This window comes from Piliocolobus tephrosceles, chromosome 10, assembly GCF_002776525.5.
Source record: "Piliocolobus tephrosceles isolate RC106 chromosome 10, ASM277652v3, whole genome shotgun sequence".
Lineage (NCBI taxonomy): Eukaryota > Metazoa > Chordata > Mammalia > Primates > Cercopithecidae > Piliocolobus > Piliocolobus tephrosceles.
Window position 1 is genome coordinate 83,257,817 of NC_045443.1, and position 13,481 is coordinate 83,271,297.

General features: G+C 34.1%; 1 pseudogene; it reads right to left on the reverse strand.

The window, feature by feature from the left end:
* Positions 1-237: 237 nt before the first annotated feature.
* LOC111544909 lies at positions 238-7,376 on the reverse strand (annotated as a pseudogene).
* Positions 7,377-13,481: the final 6,105 nt, after the last annotated feature.

Here is a 13,481-nt window from a genome sequence, read left to right on the forward strand (position 1 = left end):
TGAGATTATTACTGCATATACTATAAATATTATGTAGGTGTATTTCTTCCAATATTTACAATATTCAATTTCTTCTTCTAATTTTTTTCAGTGTTTCATTTCTCTTTTTTACTTCATCAAGACAAGCAAAGTACCAGTGCTGCACATTAAAAATACACAAATATATCACTCACACCGCATCAACTCCTACAGGCAAAAGGGCTTTTACTAAACATTGCTCCTCCTCGAAGCACATAATCACAGCTGAATGTATCAAGAGCCATCTGCTGGTCCAATGTAGCCAATTCCAATTAGCAAGATGTCTATTAGTGTCCATATTTCCAGGCCACTGAAGCTGGAGAGCTTGCCAAGGCCTTCTTGCCACTGGTCGAGGTAGAAATGGTCTGCTCCAAAGCCACCAAGGGTGATGCTTAGAGCCAGAGCAATAAACCACTTACAGCCTCCAACCCCATTTCAGTACAGCATTTTGCAAAAAGTAGTTACCCAAGTCATGAATGTGTTGATCAAGCAGTTAGCAGCTTGAGGTAATGCCATTGAGGACAGGACCTTATGCAGCTGGTAGAATTGAAACATTCATATTCTGTTTCTGCAAGCTTCCAGCAAAATCAAGTCATGTTGATGATAAAGTTACTTTGTTATTTTAACTCTTAATCAACACAGGCAACTGAAGGTTTCAGTGTACAGTCAAAAGCAACTAGCTTCCCATAGACACAGGGGACATTTGTTGTGCAGTCTATAAAGTCTGCAGAATATCTGCTACACAAACCATTGCTTGAACATAAAAGGTGGAATTTCGGTACTTTCACTGCCCAACAGGAAGTAGCACTGTGAGAGTAAAAGCAGCACATGGCACAGGCAGTGGGCATCCCACAGCTGAGCTGTTACAGCCACCCATAATTTTGATTTATTAGTCACAATTGTTTTTGTTTTCACATCATTTATTATACTATGATCTACTCTCCCTCCTCTGACTCTCTTTGCTAAATGCGTACCTGAAGTTCAGGTCTATCCAAATTCAGCTTCCTCGCCCATCCCGTGTTGTGTGCTTTAGGTTACCGATGAAACCTCAAGATGTCTTTGTTATAATTAGAGTACAGTCAACTCTCAATTATCTATGATAATGGATTACTGGGAGAGCCTGAATAAACAAATTGGTTTGGAGATTTGTCACCTTGAGTGAACTCTTTCTCCCAAGCTGTCACTTGGGAGTGGTAGAAAGGGTAGGGTGAGGGAAACAGGCAGGCCAACTCCCCACAGTGACTCATGCTCCAGAGGGTAGCTTCACAGATAACTTCTGGAATGTCCCTGTGTCACTCCTCTCTTAAAGATGAAAGGACTGAAAAAGCTGAGAGCCACTAGCAACAAACATTTACTGAGTGAATGAATGAATGATAGCATTTACTTGATGTGGTTCCTGTAGAGAAGAAGTGTCATCTTTCACTTCCATTACAAGTTTGGAGTGAATAAATGCACTCACTGAAGAAACACTGTGGTAGTGCAAATGCTTCACTAAGGAGGCTCTACATAGATGAGGTACATTTCTGTCAGTGCTCATACATCATGGACAATTTAAATATATTCACTGCAATAAAGCAACAGACCAACAAGTAAACATTTTAAAATTAATGCTATATATGGAACAATGCTTCTATAAATATTGCCCAATGTTTATAGTATTTATAACCATTTCTCTTCTGCTACTTTGGAAATAACTGATATTTTCCCATAGGAGATACACGGAAAAATGTGAACTGTTTGTTGAAATAGATAAAAAGGTACAGATCTTCTAATTGTGCCTCTAGTTGTCAAATGACTAATGAATTTGAATCCAATCAATGTTCATCAAACATCTGTCAATTGTAGGCATTTTTCTAGTGACTGAGTGTTTTTCTAGTGACTGAGCATGAAGAGATAGTTGAACAAAGATAAACAGAGTATTGAAACTGTCCGTTCATTGTTTCTATGGATACCTGGTGTAAGTAACAGGGGAATTAAACTCCAGGCTCAAGTTCTTCCTAGGCAATGTGATACTTTCTATGCATTTTTTTCTAAGAAAGAGAAGATTATATTTAAGGAAAATATTATAATTTAGCTACAGTTGAGTATATTATTTTTCAGAATTAAGACAGTAAGTGTTGCATTAACAGAGAAATGTGAGGAATCCACTTTCCTTGAGGCAATTTGAAGAAGAAAAAAACCCCTCTGAGAGTTCAAAGGTCTTAATTTCAGTAATAATTTCACTATGAACTATCTATAAACCTTCAGTTGTCTGGGATTCTTTTTGCTCTTGTAACATGATGGATTTGGAGTACATAAACTCCCAGACCTAACTTTAAAAAAACTATGATTAAAGAAAGATTTAATTTTGGATAAATAGATGACAAAAATTAACAGGTCTTGGAGACATTCAATATGAGTATTTGTTAGAGTAATAAGTCTAAGGAGATTCTGAAAAGGCCAATTTGAGTAACTGATATCTGGTTAACAGAGTTAACTGTTAAATCTCTCAAAATGCAGGCAAAATGAGGAGAAAGCAGCAGCCAGGGTGATTCACATATTTGACAATTGAGCACTGATTGCTTAGGAAAGCTATCGTCAATCTTTTTTTCTTTTTTCTTTTCCTGACTTGTGTATTCTTGTTCTAACCATCTAGAGAAATTTCCTTGGCATTATGCATAAAAACTCATTACTCACATAGCATGGACAAAGCAGATACTCTTCAAGCCTCATTTAATTTGTCTCTATGAGGAATGATAAACACTAAGCATTGGCTCTAATTATAAATTTAAGGTAGTGGGGTAAAGCTTAAAGTAGTGACTACCCATGATCCTAGCTAATGGTGGTTTTCGGTGCAATAAGGTAGAGATGAAAACTTACAGAGCCAGTTTCAGCTGAGCTTCCATGGTGACAGAGACCTTCACAAGGTTCTATTAAGTCTATCTGTAATGACACATCATTACATCAGGCTTTGAATATTTAACTCATATCACATACTTTAATTTCATTAGATATGAGAAGCTGCTTTTTTGTGTATGTATGAAAAGTCTGAAAGATTTTAAGTTCAAAATAAGCGGATAATTTTTTATTTTTATAGTAATTTAGGGATTCTTCATTCTCAGTCATTGCAATTCATAATTCTTAGTGTGAAATAATGGCCATGTAATTTTCTTTCTAAGAATGGTATATCACTTGTATATCCCACATGTTCATTGCTAAAATAATCCTTTTGAAATTATACATTAAGACAAAAGTAGGATCTAGTCTCTTTCCAACTGTACCATATTCAAAATGTAACTCCTTACACGCCAAAGTTCAGTCATAAATTGCCTCCTCTCTAGCTTAACTAAAGTGAAGTAACATTAGAGGAAGATGGTTGAATGTTGTTGATAATTATTCACAGATATCAAAAAATGTTATAAATGTTTCTAAAGATTACTGGTAACTCACCCCTTATATTAGGTCAAAATCCATGTCTAAGATGCATCTTAACTTAAATGCTATTTGATCCTTTTAAAAATTGTTTTTCTTAAATTCGTGTAATCTGACTACCTCCATCTTCTTCGGGCTTCTGGAGTTATCTTTCCTTTTGATATATAAATAAAGCCACTTGAAGCTCTCCTCTCATGTGCCATAGGTAATAAATGTTCTAATATTTCCTACGATTACCAGATGAAATGGAAACTTGCTGCTGCCATCTTTTTCCTCCAGATTTCTTTTCCTATATTAGATTTTTTGTTTTTAAGAATCACATTGGGAAATTTTTGTTAAGTGAAATTGACATTTTAAATTTTGTTTGCCAGATTCTTACCAAATATGCCTCTATTCGATACAAATTTATTGGTGCTGCTTAATATCATAGAATCATGAAGACTTTAAGTTATCAGTGTTTCGTAGTTGTTAAAACAATCCTCAAATAATTAATAAGTTATTTCATTGAAATACTTTTAGAAAGAATATTCGGGAGAGTGTTTGAAAGCTCTTTTTACAAATAGAGGTAATACGTAGTGTATTTCATGTTGAAGATAAACACTTCGTATGAAACATTGATTTCATACATTTTTCTAATAATAATTCTAGGTATTAGATATGTTTCCAAGACTAGAATAAAGCTTTAAATTCATATTAATATTTACTTTTCCCTGGCCTTATTAATGAAGAACTTTGTATCCAACTAATAAACAGGTATACTGTACATGACATTCTGTAGGAGAAGCAAAAAGGAAGAATGCAACAAAAGAAACTAGATAACAGCATTATCCATCTTTCACACAAACAGCCCATTGTGAACAGTAGAGTTAATTAAATGCAGACCAGATGCTTTTAAAAGTTTGTTTGCCTAAATGGCAATTACAACCTCCACATACAAACAAGAAAATTAAAAATAATACAGGACACCATATTTGTAATGATTATAGTACACATATCACTTTTAGTCATTAACTGGGTTCTCCCATATTATGATTTGTTTTCTGCTCAACATTTTACTTTCCCCAGTTTCTCTCAACTCCACTTTTTCTGAGAGGTGGACATGGAATCTTTTTTATTCTCCAAAATATTATAAAAGAATACTTCTGCATGAAAAGAATGCTAATGAGGTTTGAGGATAATGACTCAAGTGAAGCTCAGAAAAGGAACAATTCATTTCCAATGTATGACCACAAAATCCATTGCCAACTTCTCACTAGGAGTTACCTGCCTACTATCACTTTATAAGGCTCAAAATCAATATTGCAGACTTATTTTTAATTTTTGATCACTTTTTTTTATTTTACATCCCTTTGTTAAAATTTGAATCCTCTACTCCACCGTGGTTTCTTAAGCAATTTTTGTTTTCAAATAAACAAAAGTAATTACTCATACAGAGTACCTAAGACAAAACAACACAAACCACTGAGATACATTTTTACACTTGCCACAGCAAGTTTTTCTTTGTATAGCAATTTAAATTTTGTCCTGATCGATAGATTTACATAATAATTTCTTTGTTACAATCTTTTGTATTTTTTGGAAATTGAAGTTTTTATTGTGACACTCTTGATGTTATCTGTTACAAAATATGTGTTTAAAAATAAGATATCTATACTGTACTTATACAGTTTTTCTAAAAACAGTTTTTGAAGAATAAAAGAAATACATGCTGTAGTATTTTTAGCCAACAACCATATACTTTTTTTTCTGTTATATTAGCGATTTAGGTCTAAGTGTTCTCATTAAGAATTCTAAATTGTTCTATATTACTTTTAAGCATTGAGAATTATGATTAATTTGTATGTATATAAAATATTGGTTTTCATAACAAATATTTATACCCTTTATTTCTTTATTTTGAGAAAAACATGGAATATAACGATCTGTAATTCTCCTTGAGTGTAACTTGATTCCTTAACATAATTAAGTATTACTGGAAAAATGATTTTTCTCTAAAAATAAGGCAGATTTTTTTTGACAAATTGTCATTCGATACGTGAGCAATAGTTTTTATAATACGTAAGTTACACCAACCTCTCTTAACTTTGAAAATTCTGTGGTTTATTCTGGGATACGTGGATGTTTCTACTGCCTTTAATTGCTCAGCTTGTTTTGTGAATAGAAAATCTTTTCAATGACCATATACAGTGCAACTGTATCTTGTCTTATCAGGTGTTAGAAAACTTTTGGCTATTGCCCCAAATTAAGTATAAACATGTGGTCGTCCTTCAAGGAAGAACACATGCATTGCTTGTAATACCTGTGTTACATCTGATCTCATAGCTCTGTTTTTGTTCTATTTTTATCCACATACAAACTTTTTATTTCAGTGATGGACAGTAGTAAAATATTTTAAATAAACTTTTATGATGGAGTGAAAGTTGCATAAATACCCAAATGAAATATCAGTAGAATGAACAGATAGTTACTCTATAAATAATCCCCAAGACCTAAGAGCAGAAACTGCAGCAAAACCTACTGTTCAAACTGATGGGCACTTAAATATTTTTTGACATAAGTATAGTGTCATTATAAAATCAATTATAGAATCAAGAAAAGGACGGGCACGGTGGCTAACGCGTGTAATCCCAGCACTTTGAGTGGGCGGATCATGAGGTCAGGAGATCGAGACCATCCTGGCTAACATGGTGAACCCCCATCTCTACTAAAAACACACATACACACACACACACACACACACACACACACACACACACAAATTAGCCTGGCATGGTGGCAGGCGCCTGTAGTCCCAGCTATGCTGGAGGCTGAAGCAGGAGAATGGCATGAACCCAGGAGGCAGAGCTTGCAGTGAGCTGAGATCAGGCCACTCCACTCCAGCCTGGGCAACAGAGTGAGACTCCGTCTCCAAAAAAAAAAAAAAAAAAAAAAAAAAAAATCAGGAAAATATTGGACTAATAATAATTGCTATAATGATAAGAGTCTACTCTATACAAGGTGAGATGCTGAGTATTTTTCATGCTACATCTCCTATCCTTAAAGCATTCCAGAAAGTTAGGCATTATTATTATCACAATTTTCCAGTTGAAGAACTTCATGAACAGAATAGTTGAATAATTTGATTAAAATCATGCAAGTAACTAGGGCTTGAACCCAAATTTGAACCGAATATGTCCGGCTTCTTAAAGGAGACTTGTCTTAGTTATTTTGTAGAATAAATTACTTTTAATTTGAGCCTAGAAAAACAACACTTTTGGACAATTAACTAATATATAAGTCCTGTTAATGTCATATTTAAGGAAAATAGTATAAGACACATTAAAAAATATCTGCAGTACTCGTGATAACAGGAGTTTCCACAATGGTCTAACTTCTTCTATCATTTTCATCTTAGATTAGACACCATTTAAAAAAGAGGCAATAAGTCTTGGGTACCTGTAGTCTCTGGAGCAGCCCTTTAACACATTTCTGTTTCCCAGTTACCCTTGGCTTGGGACCTAGTGCTTTTTATGTTTCTTCCAAGTCAATGAGCTCTATGGATCACTTTAGGAATGCTTGCTCTCCACATCCTTCATTTAGCTTGGTAAAGGGTTTAGTCATCAGCTCTGCTGAGTTAATAAACCACACTCTAATGCCATTTCTTTAGAATCATTTGGCTAGATATTTAAAATCACTAAAGTTAGGGCTGCAATCCAGACCACCTCAATCAAATTCACCAGGGCAAAGTTCAGGAATCTGCATTTTTAACAAGTACTCTTTGTGAATTTGTTGTGGAAACAGATTTGGGAATTACTTCCAAAAGACTCATGACTTGGCTTGACCTAAATTTAGAACTCCAACTCAGGATATTTTCCTCCTTAGTCTATCTTACTTTTGAACGATAGATCCCAGTTACCATTACCACCCTCATCTTCTGTGAAACTGCTATTCCTCACATTATTTGACATTTTTGTATTTTATAATTTTTTGGACGATGACTTCAGGAGTGGGGTGGTATGGGTGGATGCTAAAAGAGGGATATGTAGCTTTGATATCCATCTTCGGTCTCTTTCCCTCTAAGGTAATTTAGAGGTTTTGTGATAAGATTCGTACTTGGAAAGCAGAGCAATTACCAATCACCATGCCATGCACCTGCACTTACTTGAGAAGAGTGACTTGCAAATTTCACAGAATGCTAACAAACATTTCAAAATCTTAGTTTCAGTTCTGAAAAGGTATAAAACTTTTCTGTTCCCTTGTCTGGGATATTGCTACTGAGAATAATTTGTTGTTGTTGTTGAGATGAAGTCTCACTCTATCGCCCAGGCTGGAGTGCAGTGGCACAGTCTCAGCTCACTGAAACCTCTGTCTCCCGGGTTCAAGCAATTCTCCTGCCTCAGCCTCCAGAGTAGCTGGGACTACAGGCACGTGCCACCAAGACTAGCTAATTTTTGCATTTTTTTTTAGTAGAGACAGGGTTTCACCATATTCGCCAGACTGGTCTCAAACTCCTATCTCGCGATCTGCCTGCGTCAGCATCCCAAGGTGCTGAGATTACAGACGTGAGCTGCCGCTCCCGGCCTAGAATAAATTTTAAAACTGCAAAAATAATATTTGAAATGGAAAAACCATACCTTGATTGTATATCTTAGTACCAATGTATTTGCCCTGAGTAATGGAAACAGGAGAGGAAGTAGTGTTCATTTCAAACAAAGTATGTAAGCAATATTTTACCTGTAATAGACATTTAACTTTTCTTTCATTACTTACAATAATAAGGTTTAACATTTATAGAATAACGATAAAGTTCCCGGCACTATGCTTGCCCTTTAGTTACATATCTAATTTTATTAACATTGATTGGTAAATTTTAGGTTCTAATCTCTGTTGAGCACTAGAGATATTAAAATAAATAATACAAGTTACTATTCTCTCCACCTCTATTTTCAGAATAACTTTTTCTGTTCTGGAAACACAAATGCTGTTCTTTTTTCCCTAGCCATACATTGTTTAACTAACATAACCATGACTCTTTTGTCTATCATGGCCAATAATAACAACCCTACAGCCCCACCCTAACTAATCTGAAAAGAAATGACAGATAAGAGTAAACATATCAGGAGAAGCAGAGTTTTGAGTTTTAACTCCCTCTTTTTCAGTTAGTAGGCTACTTTAACTTCTTTTTAAGGTGCCTCTATGAAGAATAAAATAAAATAAATAGAGCCATGTCCAACAAATAAACACAAATTTGTTGTGCATGTACTGAATCTATTGAATGCCTTATTTAATATAATTTGACCAAGCTGAAAACCTTATAGGTTATCTAATTTAGCTTTTTAATATTCTTATCTTAAATTATTTTCTAGTTTGGAATCTGACATCCTAGAACTCAAATTGTTTACAGCCTTCAGGTTTCCAGTTCTCAGTTATTTGATTTTGACATTTCCCATTACACTGTAGCTGTTTCATGTTCATAAAAGTCTTTAAAGAGCCTCGGCAAAGAAATCAGAAAGTTAGAAGGATATTATATACAGGAAACACTTTTAAAGTTTTTAAATTATATTTTTGAAATATATTTATAGTGGAAAAGAAATATGTCATCCCTGAAATCATCAAGTTAATACAAAAACTTGTCGAAAAATTTTGCATTTCCAATTTCATATGGATTTGCTTTTAGTTATGTAGGTTTTATTTTTTAACATAGTTTGTTTATATACATTTGTGAAATAATTCCTTTTAAAGTAGATTTTACTATGGTATTGTCTTATAATAATAAATATTGATGTTTGTAAATTTCAATAATCTGAACTTACTCCAATAATACCCCAGAACCTACTTAACACTTGCTCTATTATCAGGGTTTTAATTTGCTGTTATGAATAAAGCTAAGACAAGTAATTTCATGCATATATGTTTTCACACATTTTGGAATATTTTCCCTCTACTTATTATGAAATGCAGGAATGCTGATTGAAAGCTATGAATAATTGTTGATCTATACTATTATTTCCAAATTACTTTCCAATATGTTACACCAATTGCCATAAGTAAATCTAGGGGTTTACTTATCAAGGAAGGCCATTTCGTTCATTTTATTTTCAAATGGAAAGTTGTTCAATAATAGGAATGGTGGAGCTGTTGCACGATAGAAATGCATGAACTCTAGCAATGCTGAGAAAATGAGAACTAAATACCTAAAATTCTGATACTTACAGACCAGAGTCATTATAGACATATTTAGTCGTAATTTTTTGTTTGTTCTGTAGAGACAGGGTCTCTATGTTGGCCTGGCTGGTCTCAAACTCCCGGCCTCAAGCAATCCTACTACTTCAGCCTCCCAAAGCACTGGGATTACAGGTGTGACCCACAACACCTGGCCTTAGAGACACATTTAGTATTTATGACTGCTACTTGTTCTCTAATCTCTAGTCTACCTTTTTCTTTTCTGTTTGGCCGCTGTTTGAATTTTTAAGTAGTAACTTCTAAGCAACATTTTCTCATCTCAGAATAATAATTAGTGTTTTAATTTACCCCTATAGATGTGAATTAAACCAAACTGAAGAAAAATGTTCTTCCCACATTGAGTCTTTTGGAAGTTTTATTTCATCCTAGTAGAAATTATAGAATACTTGTGCTGAGACAACTGTTTCAATAACTGATAATTTGATTAGCACTTTCTGAAGCACCATTCCTATGGAAGCATATTAACAAGATTCTGTAGATTTTGAAATAAGCTTGGGCTGCTGAACTCCTGGCAAATGAGGATGATGTCAATCATCACTCAAGAAAAAACCTAAATTGTCTCCCATCTTTATGTTTATGTCTCAGTCTCATAAATTATTATCCGACTTGATCTACTGAGGCCCTCCTTCCTTTGATTTAAGCAGATTGTTCTATGCATTGTACTTAATATAACAAGCTCTTGTCATTGATTCTTCTTTTATTTTTACTTTTAAAAGATAAGTGGTATTTTATTCTAACAATAATTGAACTCCCATATGACTTATTTATTTGCAACCAGGGACAATACTAGCCTCTAGGGAATGCTTGGAAACAGGGGTGAGAGGAGGAGTCAGAGGAAGACAATTTTGCTTGTCCCAGTATACAGTGGTATCATTGCCATTTTATAGGAGGCATCCTGGTGTGCTAAATGTTTTTCAGTTAATGGGAGAGTCTAGCAGACAAAAACCTCTCCTGCCAAAGTGCTGATAATGCCACAGCTGAGAAACGCTGCAGGTTAAGCATTTTTCTTGTGCAAACATTCATTTCATAGCCTCATAAAGTTCCTAACTGGACCAATGATACAATATTAATAGAAATCCTATTTGTATTTATGTCATGGCCATTACAAATATTACTAGTTAAATTTAGGTATTCTATACTATGCAAACTAGGTAAAAATCTTAGACTTCTTTGCATTCAAATGTGTTTTGATCTGAATTTTGTTGGTCAGTTAATTTGTTTTTCTAGGGTAAGGATAGTTGTTTGTTTGATATTTCAGATAATTTCCTAACTTTTTCAACTTACTTTTCTGGTATGCAAAATAATGTAAGAGAGAAAGTCTACATGCATGAGAGTAAGAATAATTTGAATGTATGGTTGAAAGTTTAAAACTTAAGCATGAATGTACTATAAAGAATTAATGTACTATTAATCCACTATATTCAGTGAAGTTATTGAATTCAATGGATAAAACATAGTTCTGAAGTGAGGGCTTAAAACAAGCAATGACTAGGGGATTTCCAAATTTTAACTTGGATGAAGATACTTATCAGTTGAATAATTTAATGAGGAGAGACAAACCTCATTTATGACAGTAACACAAAAGGTATGAAATTCAGAAATAAATCTTATACTGCTTGTGCAAGAAGAAAATAAAGTTTTAAATCCTGCTGAGGGACACAACTGAAGACTTGAACAAAAGGAAACACATAAAGCTCTCAAACAATAAGTCTCAATATTTAAGTAGTCGGTTTTCCCTAAATGTATATATAAATTTAGGCCAGGCACGGTGGCTCACGCCTGTAACCCCAGCATTTGGGGAGGCCAAGGTAAGTGGATCACGAGGTCAGGAGATTGAGCCCATCCTGGCTAACACAGTGAAACCCCATCTCTACTAAACATACAAAAAATTAGCCTGAAGTGGTGGCGGGCACCTGTAGTCCCAGCTACTCGGGAGGCTGAGGCAGGATAATGGCATGAACCCAGAGGCAGAGCTTGCAGTGAGCCAAGATTGCGCCACTGCACTCCAGCCTGGACGACAGAGCAAGACTCTGTCTCAAAAACAAACAAACAAAATGTATGTATAAATTTAGCATGATCTGAATTTAAAATACCAACAGACTATTTGTGTAGCTGTGCAAGATGATTATAAATATTTCAAAATGTATAAAGCAAGAACAGGGAAAATTTAAAAACACACACAAATAGTAGGAATATATAAATAATTAAAACATACCAAATCTTAACAGAATTATAAAGTGACAAAAACTCAAATCATGTAGATCTTGAATGTGAATACCCGGCCAAATCAATGGGATGGTAGAAAAAGTCCAAAAATAGATTCAAAATATGTACCAGAATTTGGTTCACAATAAAGGGGTATTTAAAAACAATGGCACAACGTTATTTGGTAAATAATGTGGAATAACTTATAATCACCTAAACAAGAGTCAATTATCTCCCTACTTTTAAGCGTTGTAACTAAGTTAATTTCAGACTTGAAAGTTTACAACGAAAGCACGAATGCGCTCTAAAGAAGCATCAGATAAATTATTTTAAAAATTATTTATCATTCAGTGTGAAGGCCTGTTCAAAAATGACCAAAAAACATTTCATGACTTATTTATCCATGCATTCAACTATATAACTTAATTTTTTGCTTTAAGATAAACAAGTTAAAAGACAAATAGCACACTCTGTGGGTGGGAAGAGTACATTAACAACTTGGGTAATAAAAGATTAATTTTTATAAAGATAAATTGTCAATGTTTATTAAATTTGAAAATGTCTTTGTCACCCTTTAAGCCAATATTCCTACATCTGGCAATCTAGTCTTACAGAAATGCATTGATAGAATGACATTGTTTATAATAGTAAATTATCAGAAAATATCTAAATTCTCAAAAGGAGCAGATTAGTTAAAATAATTATTTTAATTGATACAATCAATTTCTCTGCTGCTATCAGAGTAAGAAATCTCTGTATGAACAATATGGGGCCATCTCCAAAATAACTACATCTCAGAGTGAGTAAGGAGTTATGTAAGAAAAGTATGAGTAAGAGTCTGCATAATCTTCCACAATAAATTGGAACAAATATGTGTAAAACCTAATAAATAGCTTTGTTCAATCTTATTTGCTATATATTTATATTTTCACGAAATAACTAATCTTAAAATAAATTGTGCATTAGATTAGCAATTATATAATTTATGGTCGGGCACGGTGGCTCATGCCTGTATTTCTAGCACTTTAGAAGACCGAGGGGGCAAATTGTCTGAACTCAGGAGTTCGAGACCGCCTTGGGCAACATGGTGAAACACCGTCTCTACTAAAAATACGAAAGAAATTAGCCAGGCGTGATGCTGGATGCCTGTAGCCTCAGCTACTCTGGAGGCCGAGACTCGACAATTGCTTGAAGCCAACCCGGGAGGTGGAGGTTGCAGTGAGCCGAGATCGCGCCACTGCACTCCAGTCTGGGTGACAAAGCTAGACTCTGTCTCAAAAAAAAAAAAAAAAAAAAAAAAGTAGCAATTACATAATTCAAACTGAAAGAAGATTTATTTTTAATATAACCAAATAAAAGACCCCCCAAAACCGTATCACATTAATGGTATAATCATTTATTTTATTATTTTGGATCAGTTACAACATGAAGAAATGATATATACTTAATATTTGTCACATCATGTTTATTAAACCAATCAGGCAGCATGAAAAGAAATAGTGTAATAGTTAAAAACTATATATCAGGATAAAATGTATTTCTTTGTCACTAGAAAAATACGTTTTAAATAGAACAATATGTCTACTTGGAAAATAATTATAAAATGCAGCCACAGAAGTATATTT